Source organism: Lithobates pipiens, unplaced genomic scaffold, assembly GCF_037356315.1.
Source record: "Lithobates pipiens isolate NorthernLeopardFrog02 unplaced genomic scaffold, aLitPip1_a1.2 Scaffold_22, whole genome shotgun sequence".
Classification (NCBI taxonomy): Eukaryota; Metazoa; Chordata; class Amphibia; order Anura; family Ranidae; genus Lithobates; species Lithobates pipiens.
This window is the reverse complement of record NW_027507784.1, coordinates 281,266,614-281,279,969: the sequence shown is the minus strand read 5'-3', so window position 1 is coordinate 281,279,969 and position 13,356 is coordinate 281,266,614. Positions and strand designations below refer to the sequence as shown.

General features: G+C 42.8%; 1 protein-coding gene across 1 annotated transcript in view; it reads left to right on the top strand.

Annotated features, from left to right (window-relative positions):
• The first annotated feature begins 7,536 nt into the window (after nucleotides 1-7,536).
• IL4R (interleukin 4 receptor) overlaps nucleotides 7,537-13,356 on the top strand; it is a 200,340-nt gene continuing 194,520 nt past the window's right edge. Inside the window, exon 1 of the mRNA XM_077449110.1 lies at nucleotides 7,537-7,797. The gene's annotated coding sequence lies outside the window, so the exon portion shown is untranslated. The remainder of the gene's footprint in view (nucleotides 7,798-13,356) is intronic.

The following is a 13,356-nucleotide window of genomic DNA, read 5'->3' as shown; positions in this document are numbered from 1 at the left end:
TGAGGGGCTCCCATCATCCCTGTGCTATGTTGACTTCCTCCTGGGCCTGTACCTCTGCTGTACATATTATGAGGGGCTCCCACCATCCCTGTGCTGTGCTGACTTCCTCCTGGGGCTGCTTATTATGAGGGGCTCCCACCATCCCTGTGCTGACTTCCTCCTGGGGCTGTACCTCTGCTGTGCTCATTATGAGGGGTTTCCACCATTCCTGTGCTGTACTGACATGCTGAGCACAGCAGGGGTACAGCCCCAGGAGGAAGTCAGCATAGCACAGGGATGGTGGGAGCCCCTCATAATGAGCATAGCACAGGGATGGTGGGAGCCCCTCATAATGAAGAAAAAATAATAATGTAGAAGAATACGTATAAGCCTAAACTGAGCGAAAAAAAAACATTTTTTTATATATATTTTGAGGGATATTTATTATAACAAAAAAAATGCATTTTTAAAAAAATTTGTCGCTCTATTTTTGTTTGACGCAAAAAAAAACGCATGGGTGATCAAATACCACCAAAAAGCTCTATTTGTGGGGAAAAAAAGATGTCAATTTTGTTTGGGAGCCACATCGCACGACCGCGCAATTGTCAGTTAAAGCGTCGCAGTGCCGAATCACAAAAAGTCGTCTGTTCTTTGACCAGCAAAATGGTCTGGGGCTGAAGTGAGATATATATAGATATAATTTTTTTTTTTTTTTACACATACGCTCAATGACCTAATCGAGGGGTGCCCAACTGCTGGCCCTCTGATGTGGCCCGCCATGTCTTGCTCTGAGATGGCAGGTCAGCATGCCCAGATTGTGGGTTCCCGACCCGCCATCTCCGAGCATCAGAGTAAAGAACGGAGCTGTTGCTAGAGGAAGCAGAGCCGATGCTTCCTGTATAGCACCAGCTCCTTCACAGGCGGAGTGATACCAAATGTGACAGGAAGCACCCGCTCTGCTCTCTACAGCAGCCGCATGCTTCTGTTTTCTGCCACACTAATGCATGGGAACCCGCGATTTGGACGCCAGTACCAGAGCCAACCAGCAGTAACTGCCACCAGTAAGACCCCTTTCACACCACACCGCCCTTTGCGTCGGCGGTAAAACACCGCTATTTTTAGCGCCGTTTACCGCCAGATTTCGGCCGCTAGCGGGGCGCTTTTACCCCCGCTAGCGGCTGCGAAAGGGTTAAAACGGTCAGCAATACGCCGCAATAGACAAACACACCACTCCAAAGAAGCTGCTGGAAGGACTTTTTTCTGACGTCCTGCCAGCGCAACGCTGTAGTTTGAAAGCCCTCGGGGCTTTCACACTACACACAATGATGCAGCTTCTTTAGGGCGGATTGCAGGCGCTATTTCTAACGCTATAGCGCCTGCAAAACGCTCTGGTGTGAAAGGGGTGTTACAGCCAGCAGTACAAGTACCAGTCAGTATTATCCGTCAGCAGTACAAGTAAATGAATTTTGTTGCTGAGATTATTATTATTATTTTTTTTTTTTTAATTGAAAAGCTGTACAGAAAAAAGTAGCCGCTGGACACACGGACACACGGACACGATGCATATATAACAAGAGATATAGATATATCTATATAGATATATACATACACGCATAACAAGATACATATATAACAAGCTATATATCTCTTGTTCTCTAGATATATCTGCACAGAAGAAAATGATTTCATTTACAATTAGTATATTTATAAGCCTCCTTCCTTTGGTTCCTTGTTTTTTGTTGTTGTTATAAATGCAGTATATTTCCTGGTTTCTGGGGGGAGGAGAGGAGGAGAGGTTTGCATAGCTAAGGGGCGGCAACTTCCTCTGGCACAGCCGTTGCTATGGAAACCTGACCTGAAACCTATTTCACTGCTTGTGTAGCACTGAGCATGTGCGAGATTTGCAAGGCTGAGATCCAGGAAGAAATACAGTCTGGCTTCAGATGCCCAAACCTAAGATGGCCACGGTCTGCTGCAAGTTTATAAAGTTACAAAATGCTGTAATAACCTAACAAAACGGACCTTTGTTTACAGACTAACTTTACTAGAATGCATTAAGCTTGTGTATGATAGGTTATTTTTATTTAAAAAGTCAAATTTTTGCCGGAACACCACTTTAAGATACAGCAATCACAGGTAAATTGGCTTCAATGTAAATCACACAAATAGGAAACATTAGGGAAATACAAAGTCACTGAATTTCAAAAGAGCCAACTTCCCTAAACTACGAACCTTGCTAGAAGATATAAATTGGGATAAAATCTTAGGAACAAAGGACACAGAGGAGAGATGGGTTCGCTTTAAGAGCATATTAAATAAGGGCATTAGCCAGTGCATCTCAGTGGGTAATACATTTAAAAGAGCAAACAAAAGTCCTGGATGAATGCATATAAAAGCAAAAGAGAAGGCCTTCAAAAAATACAAGGTTAAGGGTTCATCAGCATTCAAAATTTATAAAGAATGCAATAAGAAATGTAAAGGTGCAATTAGGTCAGCTAAGACACATAGCAGAGGACAGCAAAAAGGAAGGACATCTTCTTACAAAGGATGGGGAGATGGCAAAGGTATTGAATTTATTCTTCTCGTTCCCTCTGGTCCCCGCTACACCAATCCTAAACAGTTACTATGCCATACTGACAAATCAAAGTAGAGTGGGAGTGTATGCGGGTGCATTGCGTCAGCTGATTGCAGGCTGGGAAGCTTCCCATAGACCGCCGCGTGTCCAGCGCCTGGTCACTCTTAAAGTGACAATTTTTTTTTAACAGCTTGGGGGGCAGTGCCCATGTGCCCCCCCCCCCATGGACGGGCCTCCACTGCTTGGGAAATTTAACATTAATAAATCACCAGGACCAGATGTATTCCTTAGGGAACTTAGTCAAGTAATAGCCAGACATTGTTCCTAATTTTTACTGACAGTCTACTGACTGGAATGGTACCAGCAGATTGGAGAAAAGCCAATATTTAAAAAGGGCCCAAAATACATCCCTGGGAATTACAGACCAGTTAGCCTAACATCAATCGTATGCAAGCACTTGGAGGGGATGATAAGGGACTATATACAAGATTTTAGTAATGAAAACGGTATCATTATCAGTAATCAGCATGGATTTATGAAGAATTGTTCTTGCCAAACCAATCTATTAACCTTCTATGAGGAGGTGAGCTGCCATCTAGATAAAGGAATGCCCGTAGATGTGGTGTATCTGGATATTGCAAAGCATTTGACACAGTTCTCCATAAACGTTTAGTGTACAAAATAAGGTCTGTTGGCATGGACCATAGGGTGAGTACATTAATTGAAAACTGGCTACAAGGGCAAGTTCAGAGGGTGGTGATAAATGGGGAATACTCAGAATGGTCAGGGGTGGTAGTGTGGTCCCACAGGATTCTATGCTGGAACCAATCCTATTTAATTTGTTCATAAACGACCTGGAGGATGGGGTAAACAGTTCAATCTCTGTATTTACAGAAGATACTAAGCTAAGCAGGGCAATAACTTTTCCGTAGCATGTGGAAACCTTGCAAGAAGATCTGAACAAATTAATGTGGTGGCAACTACATGGCAAAAAAGGTTTAATGTAGAAAAATTTAAAATAATGCATTTGGGTGGCAAAAATATGAATTCAATCTACTCACTGAGGGGAGAACCTCTGGGGGAATCTAGGATGGTAAGGACCTGGGGGTCCTAGTAGACGATAGGCTCAGCAATGCCATGTAATGCCAAGCTGCTGCTAACAAAGCAAACAGAATATTGGCATGCATTAAAAAAGGGATTAACTCCAGAGATAAAGTGATAATTCCCCCACTCTACAAGACTCTGGTCTGGCCGCACCTGGAATATGCTGTCCAGTTCTGGGCCCCGGTCCTCAGGAAGGATGTACTGGAAATGGAGCGAGTACAAAGAAGGGCAACAAAGCTAATAAAGGGTTTGGAAGGCATTAGTTATGAAGAAAGGTTGCGAGCACTGAACTTATTCTCCCTGAAGAAGAGACGCTTAAGTGGGGATATGATTTCAACTTACCAATACCATACTGGTGACCCCACAATAGGGATAAAACTTTTTGCAGAAGGGAGTTTAACAAGACATGTGGCCACTCGTTAAAATTTGTAGAAAATAGGTTTAACCTTAAACTAAGTAGAGGGTTCTTTACTGTAAGAGGGGCAAGGATATGGAATTCCCTTCCACAGGCAGTGGTCTCTGTGGGGGGCATTGATAGTTTAAAAAAACTATTAGATAAGCAGCTGAACAACCGCAACATACAGGGATGTATAATGTAATACTGACATAATCACACACATAGGTTGGACTTGATGGACTTGTGTCTTTTTTCAACCTCACCTACTATGTAACTATTCACTGTTTTGAGGACAAAATTACCTTTCCTAAGGCCCCTTTCACACATGCGGACATTATGTCTGTATTTCATTCATCCATTTGTGGATGAAATATGGACATACATGCACCCCTATGGGATAGCGGATGTCTGTGGATGAACATCCGCAGACACCCGCTATCGTCCGCCTCTGCTATTATCCGATTCTGCAGACGGAGGAAAATCCTATTTTTCTATCCGTCTGCAGAGCGGATCGGATGAACATGGACAGACAGTCCGTGTTCATCCGATCCCCCATAGAGGAGAGCGGAGAGCTGACAGGTTCAGCTCAGCGGGGACAACGAAGAGCGATCCCCGCTGAGCAAGCGGATCATCACGGGGCGGATCATTACTGATCCGTCCCGTGTGAAAGGGGCCTAAGGGATTTTGTATTTTTAGAAACAGATAAAACTAACGTGCACTTGTCTCTTAACCTATAAACATAAACAACAGACACCAAGTAATGAAACTTTCCAGTTAAGAGAAATGTAAACACCTACATGTGTCTTCTGTCTAGTTATGCTCCACTTACACTAGAATTATGGGTATAGCTCTCCCCTTTGGGCTCCCTTAAAGACTATTCAATCACCATATATGAGAAGGAAGTTTTTTACATACACATATCTATATACAAAATGGCCTATAGTTGGGATCCAGTTATGAATCATACAATCCTTTGAGGTCACATATATAATGATTGTCCGTGTCGTCTTTGTATATATTAGCAGGATATTTATTTCTCCCCCCTTTCCTTTCTCCCCCCTTTCCTTTCTCTCTATGGGGCCATACAGAGGGTAACCTTTCAGAGGGCCATATTGAGTGTCCTCTGTGAGGGACCATATCCTCTCCCTGTTTTGGAATCTGCTGCATCTTTGGATGACATGTTGATCTACCCCACTGAGCCGAGGGGCCGAAAGGGTCAATTGCCGCAGCATACTTTTTATCAATCGGAATGCTGGACTGTATACAGTTTGTACGGTTGGTTTGTCTATTCCTAAAACAATATTAACATGCAAAATAGAATGTGATAATGTGTTTGACTATTAGGAAGATGTATTTTCACTGTATACTTATCTGTATGTAATTTATTTTTGTTTGATTGCAGACACTTTTTATGTTCTGTGATAAATGGCATATACCCCTGATGAAGAGAAAGCAACTATTGCAAATCTTGAAACGCGTCGTTCTTCTGTTGTACCCACCTCTAGTACAATGGATAATTTGGGGTTACTGACTGTACAATTTATTGTATTGTGTGTTCTCCAGCCTCCAAAGTATCATTGTAAGATTGATTTCTATACTATGTATGTGCTCATTCTTTTATATTACTTTATTAAAAGATTTACCTTTCTTAATACTTGCCTTACACTTCATTAGCTATCTACCCTATTCAAAAGTCCCATATAGAGGAAATTAATTTTTCAGTTGTCTAATTTTGGGATGTGGGTTAGTTTAGCTCCCCTTCTGTGACTATTAACATTTTTTTTAATTATTCCCCCCACTGTAATATCCTCTGTGACCCCCCATGCAGTGTCCTCTGTCCCCCTTATACTTTCCCCCCACTGCCCCCCCAAAGCAATGTCCTCTGTTCCCTTCACACCCCCTCCAATGCAGTGTCCTCTGTCCCCTTCACCCCCCACTGTAGTGTCCTCTTTTCCCTTCACCCTCCCCGCTTCCCCCTACTTTAGTGTCCTCTGTCCCCTTTACATCTCTCCTACTGCGCTGTCCTCTGTCCCCCACACACACCCCTCCCCCATTGTAGTGTTCTCCTAGCTTACACTGGTGTATAGCAGAGCGGAAAGCAGGAAGTATGACAATACTGGATAGAGGGCAGGGGCGGGGTGGAGGCCGAAGCTGCTGGAGTTAACTTTTTAAATTAACAAGCAGGTGATTGGTTTCTAGGACCACTCAGCAACCAATCACCTGCTGGTTAATGTAAAAAGTTAATTCCAGCAGCTCCTGCCCCCACCCTCTATCTAGTACTGTGACTCTTCTTGCTTTCTGCTTTGCAGTGAAGAGGAGGGCGGCATAGGCTGGGGGAAGGATTGTGTGCTGGCCTGTGTTCCAGATCGACCCATCGGCTGCCTGCGGTCCATGGGTGATCGACGACTCGCCGACCCCCATTTTAAATTAACTAGAAGATTTAGATACACTAAACAAATTGAAGCAAAACTCCACAGCCACCACAAATTGAAGCAAAACCTGAAACTCAACTGCCTGTTTTTACTGCCCCTTGCCACCCATTTGAGAATTTGAATTAGACATCTAATACAGTATATCCTAAAACACTTCAAAGTTTTCATCTCCTCTCCCCCTGCTTCCACTCCCTACCCCCAGCTATTACTGGCTGTAAAAATGAGACGAGAATCTCTATGTACTACACAGTGGAATGCAGCCTCTCTATATATTTAAATAATTCATTATATTTATAAATATATATCATAATTTGCACAGATTCTGCAATCACAGTTCACAGTTTCATGGATTGAAAAACACAACGTGTGTTTATAGACATAAAAGGACCATAGTACTAATGGGTTGATGTGTATTGATTGTGATATTAGATAGTTTGGTGTAACAAGGCAAACTACATTCTTTAGATAAAAAAAAAAAAAACACCAGTGACAGCCTGCAACACTAAATTCTGTATTTTCAGTGAACCTGAGCAAGTCTATATGTTGATGCTGGTATTCAGGGTCTATATATAGGTATAAATGGTATCAGAAGTATAAGTGCTCATGCACACGGACGTTTTAAAAAACTGGCTGCAAAGCTAGCTCTGATGCCTGGAAAAATTGTTGTTAAAAACGTGATTTTTACCGCGTTTTGCATTGGCGTTTTTGCGCGTTTTTAGCGTTAGCGTTAAGTAGCGTTTTTAAGAAACACATCTCTTGGCTATAGCACTCAGAAAACAAAGAAAATATGTTGCGCGTTTATGCGCGTTTTTGCGCGTTTTCCCTCGATTCGCGTTTTTACAGCTCTAGCTCCACGCCACGGAACGCACTGGTCCTGGGTTTTTTTTACAGCTTAAAAACGCCTATGCCATTTGCAGCTCAAAAACGCCTAGGTGGGCATGAAGCCATAGACTAACATGGACAGCCGTTTTTAAGCTGCAAAAAAAGCTCAAAAAAGTGGCTGTAAAAACGTCCGTGTGCATGAGGCCTAATTCCAAAGGAAAGCTTAACCATCTTTAGAAAGCTTCCACACGCCCATCCCCATTGTTTTCGATCCTGGCTATTTACCCACTTGGACTGCTGATCAATCAACATACTGGAGGCTGATGAAGAATCTTGAAGCTCGGAAAAGAATCCCTCTATTCTGCTGCGCATGTGAACACTTCGGGTGGCCTCCACTTCTGGGGTTGTGCATTGGTGTCAGTGTTCCTTCATTGACAGCGGCTTTATCCCATCACAAGTGCGCTCTCATACCCTTGCTGGTGGTGAAGGTAGGGGGTCTTGGTTCACACTTCATCACTCTTGGCTTCCAGGGGACCCAGACTGTAATGCATAGCACATGCCATCTTTGTGAGTTCATTTTATCTATCTATTTATTAAATGCTTTCTGCTTAATTTACTACACAATGGGGGTTATTTACTAAAGGTAACTCCACTTTGCACTGCAAGTGCACTTGGAAGTGCAGTCGCTCTAAATCTAAGGGGTAGATCTGAAATTAGTGGAAGCTCTGCTGATTTTATCATCCAATCATGTGCAAGCTAAAATGCTGTTTTTTATTTTCCTTGCATGTCCCCCTCGGATCTACAGTGAATTTAAAGTGGGATTCCACCCTAAAGTGGAACCTCCGCTGATCGGATCCCTCCCCCCCTCCGGTGTCACAATTGACACCTTTCAGGGGGGAGGGGGGTGGAGATACCTGTCAAAGACAGGTATTTTCACCCACTTCCGGGCATAGACTCCCGTGGGAGTCTACGCCATTTCCTGCCCTGCCGCGCTGTCTGCTGGGACACACACGGGTCCCAGTGACAGCGCGGAGATTTCCTATTGCGCAGCGCGGCTCGCGCATGCGCAGTAGGGAACCTGGAAGTGAAGCCGATTTGCTTCACTTCCTGATTCCCTCACCTAGAATGGTGACTACAGCAGCCGAGAGCCGAGCGATCGATCGGCCTCGGCTGCCGGCATCGCTGGAACCCAGGACAGGTGAGTGTCCATTTATTAAAAGTCAGCAGCTGTAGTATTTATAGCTGCTGGCTTTTAATATTTTTTTTTTTGGTGGAATCCCTCTTTAATTCCAAGTGCACTGGCAGTGCAAAGTGGACTTGCCTTTCGTAAATAAACCCCTATGGGTCTTGTCTTTCCTTTTGTTTTTTCAACATACTGACTAGGGTTGAGCGAATCTGCTGGGTTCGAATCTGCGGCCAGTTTTATGAAATGTCCTCGAAATTTTGAATATTGACACTTTTCCCTGAACCTCATTGAGGTCTATGGGAGGTGAATCTTGATATTCAATTGGCTCCTTTTTGTGGGGCTAATGAATACAGGCATACGCCACATTTAAGTACACAATGGGGTTTATTTACTAAAGCTGGAAAGTGCAAAATCGGGCTCACTTCTGCATAGAAACCAATGAGCTTCTAACCTCAGCTTGTTCAATTAAGCCTTTGGTAATAAAACCTGGAAGCTCATTGGTTTCTATGCAGAAGTGAGCCTGATTTTGCACTTTCCAGCTTTAGTAAATAAACCCCATTGTGCACTTAAATGTGGGGTATGCCTGTAAATGGCAAATATCCATATTCCTTTTTTCTTCTCTCTCTTTTCCACATTGAGATAATTTGAGATGGGAATGAGGGACACCTACTTGCAAACGTATGTAGGCATAGGACACGTCCCCCTGACACACCCCCTTAAAGGAGAATTAACCCCAAAAAAGTTAATTAAATGCACAAGGACTTTTTTTGTCACTCATATTCCTTTATATTGGCTTTTAACATTTACAAATGCAGCAATTTTGAATTTGGATGAAAGGTTCACCACTGGGAAAAAGTGCATTTTATATACAACTATAGAGATCAGACCAAAATGAGAGACAAATGAGGGGGAAAGAGGGACAGAGGGACATTGTTCCAAATCAGGGACAGTTGGGAGCCATGTATTAGCAGTATAAATATTATATATTAAGTAGTCTGCGCCTACACATTATTTGAGTACAGGGGTGGGGTTGGAGCCCATATCCATTTTGTTTTTTGAATATTTTTGGTAATAAACAAATTGTTTTACAAAAAGAGGCATAGGTAGCTGAGCACTGCCATGAGGCACATGTACCAATGGCAAAATAAAAGAAGAAAAAGCATGCAGCGGGAAGAGGACCTTTACATGCGACTTCACGGGCTACATTGAAGATACACAAAGCCTTTAACCACTTAAGGACTGGAATGATTTACCCCTTAATGACCAGGCCATTTTTTGCGATATTGCACTGTGTCGCTTTAACTGGACTGCGACATTTCGGCATAAAGATTGGATATTTCTGACACTTTTTTGGGACCATTGACATTTATACAACAATCAGAGCTAAAAATAGCCACTGATTACTGTATAAATCACTGTCAGGGAAGGGGGTTAACACTAGGGGGCGATCAAGGGGTTAAATGTGTTCCCTCAGAGTGTGCTCTAACTGTGGGGGGATAGGACTGACTTGGGGAGGAGACCAATCGCTGTTCCTATATACTGCGCACCCTCTATACTCCTTAAAGCTCCTGCCTTACAGCTACGGCGATTTGCGCAGGAGTACCATTCTGCCACCTTCATTCGACGGCGGGTTAATAACCACTGGGTTTTTAATTTTTTGCTATATAACGAAAATATTTAAAATTAAATTTGGAAAAAAGAAAAACAGCGTGTGACCCCCCCCCCCCCAAAAAAAAATCTATACCAGATCCTTATCCAAGCATGTAGCTTGGCAGGACAGGAAAGGGGGGGGGGGTGAAAAAAAGCTGTCAGTTATCTACCCCATACTGGGATTCAGTAAGATACCACCAGAGCTGCCTTGAGAAATGACAGGCCTGCAGCCTACCTAACCACACCCCACCCCCCCCCCCCCCCCCCCCATTACAAAATGTAAAAAATTGTACAATTATTTTTCCAATTTAAAAAAATATATTTTTTACAATTAGTTTTTTACATTTTTTTAAATCATCTTTTACAAAAAAAAATTACAACGCTGTTGGGGGGGGAGACTTGGATGAAATATCAGGGGTCTAAACAGAGCCCTGACATCTCACCTTTGTGACTAAAGCATAGTAAACACTGTTTGCTATGCTCAGTCATCAATGGACACAGGAGTGATCAGTAACGATCGCTTACTGTGTCCAATTCATAAAAGGAAGGGGATGGTAAATGATATATTTACTGGCCCCTTCGTCCACTCTGCCTGTGCAACCACAGAAACTGATGGGAGAGGAAAGCCAGCAGTGCTGCGGGGGGGGCGAAGGGGGGGGTCCAGGCACACAAGGGGAATCAGATGTGAACAGAACAGGGAGGGAGATCAGTGCAGTGGGGTGGAGGGGACAATTATATGCACTGTGTCTGTGTCTCTCCTTCCGGTAGCTGAAAGAGGGCGAGGGGGACAAACCAGCTTTCAGCTGCTGGAGGGAGAGACACAGACACAGTGCATCCTTCTGTAATTATCCCACTGTCCTGCCGCTCCGATTCCCCTGCTGTCTGAGCCCCCCAGTAGTACCCCCTATCAGTGACCCTGGATAACGCTTTGTGAATGAAGCCCAGTGTCCCTGATTTGTCCATTCCTTCCCATCTCAGAGGCCAAGAAGTGATATTTACAGGGCAGTGAAGTTAGTGTCCTCTTCTTGAGTTAGCATTGATCGGAGTATCCCATGCCCTATATCCCTCCCCAGTTGCAAGTTTCTTAGCATGAGAAAACGCAAAAAGACTTCCTCTAGACTGGTTACTGAGTAATTGTGCATGGAGTCATTATTGGGTGTGTGCTTGCAGTCTCTGTATAATCAGAAAAAGAATCCTGGTCCCCATCATTTTTGTTTATCGGGAAATGTACAGTGACTTTGTACTACATGCAATCATCATTAATCCGCAGCCCTTTCTGGTACAGCTACAGAGGAAACAGTGTTTTTGAACTATTACACTACAAGATGCAATTAAGACCAAGGAGAAAGGTAACCAATGCACAATTTAAGTTTCATTTTCGCCTGGAGCTGTTTAATTAAAATTTTTGCCTAGAGTTGTTTCAATTTCATTTTTGCCTGGGGTTGAACAGTTTAGCCTTCTTTTTTTCACAAAGTATGAATTTATCCACAACTCAAACTGTTCTTTTTCCTGTCTTCCTCAATACATACCTTATTGAAACTCATATTCATTGCCAGTCAGAGGCCAACAATATTTTGAAGGAAACCTGCACTGAGAATATAAAGGCTGCCTTAGATCGTTAAGAGTAGTATCGTTGGTATCACTTTGGACCTTTTTGAACTATATTCATTTGACTTTATTTGGTTTATGATATTGAAAATATTTGTCACAGCACTACTGGCAGAGTGGATTATTTTTTGTTTTTTTACATTATTTTGCACTTTGACACATTGTTTGTTTAAGACTTTAATATCGCTTTAACTGAATGATAGTGATGGTCAGCCAAGTAATAACTGGTGAAAACAGGGTGAAAAGTTTCAGCATTAACTATTCCAAAGTAAAGATCCTTGTGTGCACACTACACACAAACCCGATGCAGATGGGTGTATGAACTGGACAAAAGGGTACCCCTGGAGGTGACTACAAGTACCTGGTGCCTAATTGTCAATAGTAGTTGGATTTTGTTGGGGCCCTTCTGTAAGGAGGTGTATGTGTAACTGTCCCTTCATGAGTGTGCAGTGGATGGCTGATGGGTTGCTATACAAGGAGCAGTCTCTCTCTATTGCATTAACTGTGTAAGTGTTGAGATAAGCACAGATGTTTCAGCTCACCCCTGATGGTACAAAGGAATCTGGTCCAGATCATTTGACGGTGTGCTGTCCTCAGGTACCCGGGACTCAGAGACTCAGTATATGGATAGAAATTCAGCTAATTCATTCAGAACTGGCTGAATTTCAATCCATGGGCAGGTTGGTTGTACACAAGTCCAAGAACTTTAGGTGACATCACATACTGTCATAGGAGTGCAAACTGGGTGCATACAGCTATGCTTCCCGGTTCATATGAGATCTGACATTTTTTTATATGTACAGCGCCTTGAAAAAGTATTCATACTCCTTGAATTTTGCACATTTTGTCATGTTACATTCAGAAACGTAAATGTATTTTATTGGGATTTTATGTGATAGACCAACACAAAGTGGCATATAATTGTGAAGTGGAAGGAAAATGATAAATGATTTTCAAAATGTTTTTACAAATAAATATGTAAAAAGTGTGCATTTGTATTCAGCCCCCTTTACTTTATTCAGCAAACTTTACAATTGCCTTTGAAAGTCACCTAATTAGTAAATAGAGTGCACCCGTGTGTAATTTAATCTCCATTTAATCTCAGTATAAATACAGCTGTTTTGTGAAGCCCTCATAGGTTTGTTAGAGAACCTTAGGGAACAAACAGCATCATGATAACGATGTGGAGAAGTTTAAAGCAGGGTTAGGTTATAAAAACAAATCCAAAGCTTTGAACATCTCATGGAGCACTGTTCAATCCTGTTAGAGCTGGGCTCAGCCCTTCTCTAAGTTGGCCACTCAGCTGTCTGCTAATTGCCAGCTCCTATCTCTCCACAGTGACTCACTTGGTGATGATATCCTGCTGGTCAGTCCTACATGCTTAAGTAATCCAGCTCAGAAGATCTCTGCCTTTACCTTGGTCACATCTCTAGAGATGATCTCCTGTGTTCCTGTTAAAGACTTGCTTGGCTCACATTCCTTCTGGCTCCAGATCCTGCTTGCTGTTCATCCATTTGATTTAACTATACTTCTGTTTCAGTCTGATTCACAGTTTCTGACAAATCCATCATCCGAAAATGGAAATAGCATGGCACAGCTAGTA